The sequence below is a fragment of the Lepidochelys olivacea genome, assembly GCF_965140295.1.
Source record: "Lepidochelys olivacea isolate rLepOli2 genome assembly, chromosome: 12".
Taxonomy (NCBI): domain Eukaryota; kingdom Metazoa; phylum Chordata; order Testudines; family Cheloniidae; genus Lepidochelys; species Lepidochelys olivacea.
Window position 1 is genome coordinate 36,033,781 of NC_140422.1, and position 9,328 is coordinate 36,043,108.

Genomic DNA, 9,328 nt, shown 5'->3' on the forward strand with positions numbered 1-9,328 from the left:
CCGAGAGATGGTCTCATGCATGAATATAATTATGCTTTTCAAGTACATAGTTTCTTCATTCAAGCATCTCAAGGCCTTGTATGAACATCAGTTACAGGTATGTAAGTATCATTAGCCCTTTACAGAGATGGATAAACTAAGGGGCAGATGTATTAAATAACTTTCCCATGGTTAAAAAAAAGTCAGTGGCAGAGTTAGGCATAGAACCAAGGAATAAGACTGGGGCTCTAATTTGACGATCATCACCTTTGAAGATATACACCTTGGGTATATCTTTCTTGTCAAGGCTGAAAAGTAGTGTCTCATATTAGAGACTTGGAAAATGGGCCCTACACGGGACAGATGGATGATGATTTTTGGAAGATTTTTGGCCCTAGGTACACTGATATTCTGCAGGTCTTCAGGACTTTTACTCAGCAGAGGTTGATCTGACTTCAGTTTGGTTTAAGTTACCAAAAGTTACCCACCCGATTAAAGTACAGTTCATAATAGGATCTGTGGCTAGCTTTTTCTTTGATAATTCCGTTCCCCCCCATTTGTTTATCTCAAGGAACTGTGCTTTGTTTCAGGCCCAAACCCAAAAGTCTTTCTACTCTGTTCTCTCCTTGACTTGTTGCAGATGTATTGAAATAAATCTTTAGAAAGAACAAACCTTCATTTCCTCTCTCCATCTGATGCAGTCACAAATCCCAGGAAAGAAAAATAAATCACAATCTTAGCTCACAAAGTCTTGGATGATACAGTGTCTACTTCTGCAGTCCACCATTCAAATGAACATGTTCCCATCATCCCACAAACAAGAGCATCAGCCTAAAATATCAGATTCTAGCAGACAAATGCACCAAGCCAAAACAAAGCAAAACACATTCCCTTGATCCAGAAGGGACTTCTAGAAGGCCAGTGAGGCAATTCTTCTGGACCTTCCCCAGTAAAAAATGGGTGCCCTGTGTGGTCTGACAGTGGGACGCAGACCTTATCAGTCCTAGCTCCCTGTTCTGAACCTGGCCCAAGTCAGCAGTGACCAAAAGTCACTGAATATATGAATATTGTTGGTGGCCTCTGTGAAATGAGTTGAGTAGGTGTCTCATTCTACGGAGCAGCAAAGTGACTTGCCCAAGGTCACCCAGCAAGCCGGTGGCAGAGACAGGAATAGTATCCAGGTCTTCTAAGTGCTCCTAAACTGAAATAAGGGTGTCCACACAGGAGTCTGCACCATTTTCATTATATTGACAAGGCTCTCATGTCGACCAGCCCTTAGGATGTGTGGCCAGCTCTTCAGCTGATGTGAACTGGGAGAGCTTAAATGGGGGTATGCAACTTCACATCACCAGCCCTTTGTTTCTTATCCCTAGGGGAGTACCCAAAGAGAAATTCAGACTTGTAAACAGCATTTATTTCAAAGACATGCTGGGTTCAGCCTCTTGTGCCAGATCTTCACTCTTGAAGGATGAGCTGAATGTTTTGTTACAAGTGACATTGACACGTGCTAAGCAATTATGACAGTTACGATTGAGGAAAGTGTAACTAGATGCTCTGAAAACTGGAAGAAATTAACTCCAACCACAGACCATCAGTCAGACTATTATTTAATAATACTTCCCAAATGTGCAAAGTACTTAGTTTTAGAATAACAGGAAAGAAGAATAACTTTACACTGAGTGTTAAGATATTGCTCATGAAGCACGCATGAGAAACATGAAGACTGGGGTTATACTAACGGTGGTACTAAGTAATCACCCCTCTTCTGTCAGTTTGCTGCCTTGGAAGGTTTTGGAGGGGGAGGGCAAGTGTACTCTCCCCTACCTGGAGGCTGACAATGAATCCTATTGGTATTAACTCTGCTTAAATACTTGAGTCCTAGCTCTTTGCTATGAAATGCTATTATTCATGAACTTTAACTCCAGTACTGGATGGAAGGTGGCTAATGGTAAGAAGCAGGCCTGAGGTTCAAAACTTAAATAACAGGAGAGTTGCTGCAATTTCCAGCATGCCAAGGAAACCACTAAGAAATTGCTGTTTTCCTTCTCCTACAGGAGCAGGCAGGCTTGTTGACCCACTAGTAGCTACTGAAGGCCTGGCTAGAAAGAGATCATTGTGATCCCTGTCTGTTTCTTTCTCTGCTACAAAAGGGTCCATTCATGTGGGCTCATTTTGAAGGGAGGGCAAGGGATATCACTAGCATGAACTGGATCTGAGCACTTCAACCACAATTTGGAAGGCCGGGCTTCGAGACCTGTTCAACCTGTGGAAATATTTTTCTTTTGAGTGGAATCGTTCATTTGATGCTGAACAGGGGTATCTTTTCTCACAATCGCCTGTTCAAAAATAGTCAAAGCGGCAGAAGAGTGTCCTTGCAGCAAAAGCAATGGATTAATTAATAGGAATGAAAGAAATCTCCCCCTCCAGGCACATGAGCATTTTCATTGTGCTAGTCCGAAAAAATAAATAAATCCCACAACCCCCCTTCTGTCCAAAAATGCTGAAACTTTGTCTTATTTCAAAGACCAAATGAAAACGGACTTTTGAAAAGCATACGTGATTCCTGATGCATTTAACCACTAGTTTTCGTGGAGCACAACTGTGGCTGTCTGTGTGTGGGAAGAGCTACAATGTAATTGCTTTCCGCAGAATATCACCACACGGTGCAATTAAAATATAAGAGGCTGCCAGTTTCAGATTTTTTAATTGATTTCGTCTGCATCTAGGGGATTAAGTACCTCTGAGCTGCTTACTGATACTTCTATTTTTGGTGCACAAAATGGTTCCGAATTCCAGGCAAGAAGGAGAAGAAAAAAAATCTCGGTTTTGCAACTGCCTGTACTTTTAACAGCTTCCAAGAATGCATCTGGAGGTTAGCACACAGACTTTGGGCAAATCGAATGTGCGTGTTGCTTAGCTGGTGAAGTCCTTTGTGAAAGCAGCTCACAACTGCCGTTTCAGAGCGGGAGCTGAGGGCTGAAAGAAAGGGGGAAAAAAAAAAAGCAGGGAGGGGGAAGACCCGCAGAAAAATTTGACACCTCCTAAATCAGAGTGACAATTTCAGCACAGTGTTTATACACGGTGGTAAAACTAAATTGTCTGAGACTGATTGTGCCCACATGTCACTTGTTATCCTGCCTGGATTTCTTTGAATATCAGAAACTTAATACAAGGAAACACATGACAATTAAAATCAATATAATCATCAAAAGGACAGAATCAGCAACAAGACTTTTTTAAAAACAGTTTTAATAAGTGAAAACAGTGGTAGAGAAGGGAAGTGTTGGTTCGAAGACATTCCTCCACCCCACCCACACAAACACAAGGCAGAAAGAGAGTAAGTTTCAAGGCAGCAGTTGAATAGGAATCACAGTGGGGAATCTGAATAAGGACCAGTACATAATAGCTTAGTATATCCTCAAACATTTACAAAAGACTATGAAGACGTTCTACTTTTATAACACCCTCCATCCACTTCGCATTCATTTGTAGTTGGGAGAGAAGCTGGTCCAGCATGGTAGCATGCTGGACTGGGACTTAGGAGACCTGCCTCCAGTCCCTGCCGGTGACCTTAGGGAGGTCACTTCTCATCTCTCTCTTCTCTAGTTTATAAGCTTTTGAGGGACGGGACTGTTTTTCCACTATATGTTTGTACAACACTTAACTCAATCGTACCATGATCTCAGCTGGGTGACCTGTAGGTGAATACAATAATTGTATTTTTAGGTAAACATCATCCCCATTTTAAAGAGAGAGAAACTGAGGCACATAGCGATGTGTTACAGCTGAGACTAAAAACAAGATCTCCTGCTCCTCAGGCCCCCGGGATGTAACCACAGAACTATCCTTCCTTCCCATTCTTTCAGAAAGGGCTGGATGGTTCTTAAAACATATGGAAAGTTTAAAGAACTTTTAAAGACACTAATGTGTTAAGTCAATCACATAGACCAGCACAGAGCCTGTGATAAGATCCTCAAAGGTATGTTGGTGCCTAACTTCCATTGATGTCAATGGGAATTAGGTGCTTAAATACCCCTGACATCTGGGCCTCTGTTCCTGAACAGAAGAGGCACTGGCAACCTGCAACTCCATTTGATTTCAGCGACTGCTGGAGAGATTCAGTGCTGCTCAGGATCAAGCCTTCTATGAAGAACAAATGACGCTTATCTGAAATGAAGGGTTGGTCTCATTCCTTTGGGACTAGGTCTCCACCACAGCTGTGTGGGATGGATTGCTCCCTACAGTGGCACCAAACCAAATCTCTAAACCAGCAATTTTCAGTGGAATTCATCTGTCCAAAAAAGCTTTTTAATGCTTAGGTCATCCTTTGCCCAGGGATATTGTGGCATTATTTATTACTAGTTACTTTATGTCCTGCTGTGGAGAGATTCCTGTCCCTTTTTTAAAGAGCCTGAGCATGATGACATAATAGATCTTTGTGGGAGAACACAAATCTGGAATATTTAGGCATGGTAACGCATGCAACCAGGTATAATTATCCCAAGTGAAGTGAAGACATATGCAGTCATTTCATCCAATTACTCTACCTGAAACTTCAGTTAGGGCTGGATTTGCAGAAATCCTGACCACTCGACACTGCAGTTAAAGTCAGCACCTCTGAAGAATATCAGGCCTTTAGTGTCTTGTGGAGAACAATTTTTAGCAAGAGATGACTGTAAGTTACAAGTGTATTAATTCCATGCAATGGTCCTCCAGGAAACATATCCACTTTGTAGGCACTTACAAAAGTCTAAACTTCTAGGGTAAAATCTTGGTCCCAGTGAAGTCACACACACACATTGTGAATATGAAACAAATGTGAGTTGTGACTTTTTCAATTACAAGAACGCTGATATAAATGATACTTAACTCCGTGGGAGCTGGAAGTTTTGTAGTCCTGGACACTATCTAGACTAGACTATTTATAGGAAAATAGTGGGGAAAAGTCACCATAAACTTCCTTTAAAGCAAGAAAAATGGTTGCTAAGTTTCCATAGTAGGAGAAAAACCCTCAAACTGAACCCTTCTGAAAAGAATTCCTAAATATCTTGTGTCACGAATGTCATACTATGTGCTGGACAAGGATTCCAGAGTTGCTAAGGGTCAGACACGTCTCACAGTGACACCTTTGGCAGTCATTGAGAGTAGAATCCGACGATAAGTCATTGATAATGCCCTTTGGGCCACATCCATCCTTGGTGTGACTCCACCGGAGTTTGGCATATTGCGCCAGATCTATGCCTGGTATAAACTGGCACACTTCCATTGACTTTGCTGGCGCGATAATGAATTTACACTAGCTGGGAATCAGAATAGCAGCCGTGTTAGTCTGTATTCACAAAAAGACACCTTAGAGACTAACAAATTTATTTGACCATAAGCTTTCGTGAGCTACAGCTCACTTCATCAGATGCATTCAGTGGAAAAAGTTTTCCCCCTGAATGCATCCGATGAAGTGAGCTGTAGCTCACAAAAGCTTATGCTCAAATAAAATTACTTACTAGCTGGGGATGTGGCCTGTATTCTTTAAGTGAGTCTAAGCTCAGTTACTTCTCAGCATCTGCAATCTTTAGAGCATACAGTAGTCTCTGTATGTCTCAAAAGAGGATTGCACAGAGACACTGGAAGTCAAAGGTATGTCTGGCATACAGAGTTTTGATCAAAACGAGCAAAGTAATAAGACAAGTATGACAACATCACTGTTATAATTGTAATGAGTCACAAATGCTATTTTGATGGTTTTATTCGAAAGATATACACAAAACCCAACCAATTTAAAGACTGTCTAGTCTTTGTAACCAGCGCAGCCACTAATGAAGGCAAAACTACTTTCATGGGGCAGAATACAAAAGCAGGTTTTCCATCGAAAAAAAGAGGTTTTTTTTAAAAAAAGTTTGTGAGTAACAATACTGGGACTCAGTATAAAGGCATGTATTCCCCCCATGTGAGATAATAAGTAAGTTAAACATAGGTCCTTTATAATGCATGACGATGGGGGGGGTAGGTTTATGAATACTTGCATTAGAAGATAATATACATATCCCTTTAGGACTGAATGCACCTTCAAGAAGTACCCAGTGCAATATATGACTGCAAACAAGCAGAAAAAGCAGCTCTAAAATAACGGACGTTAGGGATGAAAAAAGTCTATTAGATTATCCAGTCCACCTCCTGGCCAGCTATTATTTACTATTGTTTGTACAACAATGGCATTCACAGGCTTCCATTTGAATCAGAGCTTCATTGTGCTAGGTGCTGTTCAAATACTTAGTAAGAGACAGTCCCTGCCCTGAACAGCCTGCAATTTAAATAGACAACACAGAAAGAGTGGAAGACAAGAACACGATATACAAAACATATATGAAGCTGGATTGAGGTATATGCACAACGGGACAGTGTCTAAGGCCCCAGTTCCTGGAGAGTACAACAGAAATTCAGCTTGTAAGTAATTTTCTAGCCCCCTGGGTTGCAAAGAAAATCTTGAAAATATGAACCAGGAGTAACTTATGCAAGGCTTTCTTCCTGAGCCTGCTGGAACAATAGTTTGAGAGCTATAAACTGTTCCGGGAATCTCCATAGGTAGGCTTGGAAGAATTAGATTTTTAATTGGTAAACGTCGATGTCACCGAACTCCCACAAACTGACAAAAATATTTCCATTCATGATAATAAACATTTACAGATAGGCAAAGTAAGAAAAACGCTGCTTTGGAACTTATTCATTCTAGTCAAAATCCAGTGATTTCGACTTTTAAATTGGGCTTGTTACAAATGGATGAGGAATGAACAGTAAAAACAGCTACGGTTGGTTGATTTAAGGATATTGACTTTTTATATCTGGACATGTGATGCTCAGAGTGTGTGTCTGAATGGTTTATGAAGCTTTAACTTTTTTGAATCACCATGTGTATTATCATTAAATAATTGTCTGACCCTTTCCCCCCATAATTTCCTGCAACTGTGAACACTGAAATGGATAAACATATAAAATAATGCTTAAAAATAAACATTGCTATTACCCATCAAAATCCTAACAAATAAAAATGGATTTCTACTATGGCTATCCACAGGGGTATTATCTCTCAGACCCACAGCTCTGAGGGCCCCTGTCAGGATCACACTCATACGAGGGCTCTGGGTATGGCAAGAGGAGAAGACTGGTGGACCCATCTGAATTGATGTGCCCCAGCTGCTGGGGAAAATACTGAGGGTGATGTCACACTGTCTCCTCTGACTCTCCATGGGGAAAAAGAACACTGACCCTTGATACTTACTGCCACTTAAGCTCCCCACAGGAGATAGGCCTTGCTGTCACCTCTGGGGGGGTTGTGGGGGGGTTGAGAGAAGGGGGCTAGCCCCATGCATCTCTGGGAAGGGAGAGGAGCTGCTTGATACCACCATTCCAAATGGGAGAAGGGGCCAAGGGACAGGCGCAGAGTCCTGGGGTGTTGTGCTGTGTGTTAGTGTACAGCATACCTAGAGCTCCAGATTGCCTTAATCCAGCCCTATGAGAAAGGTGATCAGAGCGCAGGGATCAGATCCCCAAAGCCATAAAGAAATTAACCAAAGCACGTACACGTTCCACAAAACACAGCTTATTTTTGTAAATGTGAATTTTTACTTTTCGAAAAGTTTAAAACGTTTTCTTTGATCTGAAATTTAGAACAAGTTTTGTAGAAAGAAAGACATTTCAGGGTAGTATTTTCCTCCATCATTAATATCTGAAAACCAAGTGAGGTCTTGATGGTGCACTAAAGGTATGTCTGTGCTGCAAATGACATACCCATGCTAGCATTAATTATGGGCTAGCAGCCTGAGTACAAGCCTGCTGGGGAGCCTGGGTGTGTAATCAGGCTGCTAATGCATGCTGAAGTCCACGCTGGCATATCTACACTTCCATGTTAGCTAGATGTAGCTACCCACACTACAATCAGACTTTCCCTTGAAATGTAGGCATTACTCCTGGGGGGAATTTTGTGTCACTGTGCAATGCAGAATTTTGCAGAAATGAACAATGCGTGCACAGAATTTCCTTCCCCCTTTCCCCCCCAGAAATGGGCTGCAGTGCTTTGGGCCACCACTAGGGTCCATTGGACCCGGCAGAGCCCAGATCACAAACAGAAGATAAGGCCGGGGGAAGGGGGTGGGAACTGGAGGGTTCCCAGCTGTTCCAGTTCCAGCAGTTACAGTTCCCAGCACCCTCTGAAGGAAGGAGATGCATGCAGGAAATTCCATGCAAGCCCAGGACCCAGCATCAGGCTGTTTCTCCCTCTGTATCCCTGGGCTCTAGGAGGGTACAGAGTGTAAGTGTCTGGGCCAGGGGGAAGCCTGCAGCTGGGCTCTGGGGAGAAGGGATGTGAGTATCTGGGCTACGTGGGGGCACGGCAGAGCTATGGAGGGGACGGGGGTCTGAGTTTCTGGCTCCCCAGCTTGGCTCTGGGGGAATGCAGGGGGCAGAGAAAAAGGAACTGGGCTGTCATAGGGGTTTCTTTAACTCTCTACTCCTGGGGGAAACTTTTTTTGTGTGTCTGTATTATTAGACATACTTGCTGACAGTACTTTGAATAAATTACCCAAATAATTGAAACGGGTGTGATTATATAGTGTTATTTTGACAAATAAAATATGCAGAATTTTAAAATATTGTGCGCAGAATTTTTAATTTTTTGGCTCAGAATTCCCCCAGGAGTAAGGCATACCCTGAATGACTGAGTAGTGTCTTCATGAAATAATAAGACTTCCCAGGGGTAAATCTGTTCTTTCCCTAGTGGAATATGGAAATATATTGAGGCTGTGGAAGGCTCAATGAAGCTGGAACAGAAATAGATGTAACAGAGGATAATAATTATAACACTTGTAGACTTAGGACTAGGTGGATTTTCAAACTGATGTCAAGTTCTTGACTTCTTTGGCACTTTGCTACAATGTTTCTATACTATATATTTATAAACTATATATTTGCCCATTGGTTTGAATTAGATGGTCCCTACCCCAAAGAGTGTATAACCCAAGTATAAGACAAGAGACAACAGATGAATTCAGACAGATGTATGGGGAATACAAGCAATGAGACATGATAGGCAGCGGTCTAATTAGAGTGATGGTGTGTTTTGATTAATGCTATGAACTCTGGTCCACTGCAAACTGGACTGAGGCCATCTACTCATCTCAGATAACCACCAAACAGCTATTAACTGGCCCCCATGTTTGGTCAGTCCTAACCTGAGCTGAAGTTATTCCAACTGATGGGCTACAGGTGAAAAACTGTTTCCTCTCATTCATCCAATTCATCAGCCTCTTGAGTTACTGTAAGATTTTCTGAAAGTTAACCAGCTTCTGGGTTGTTTATG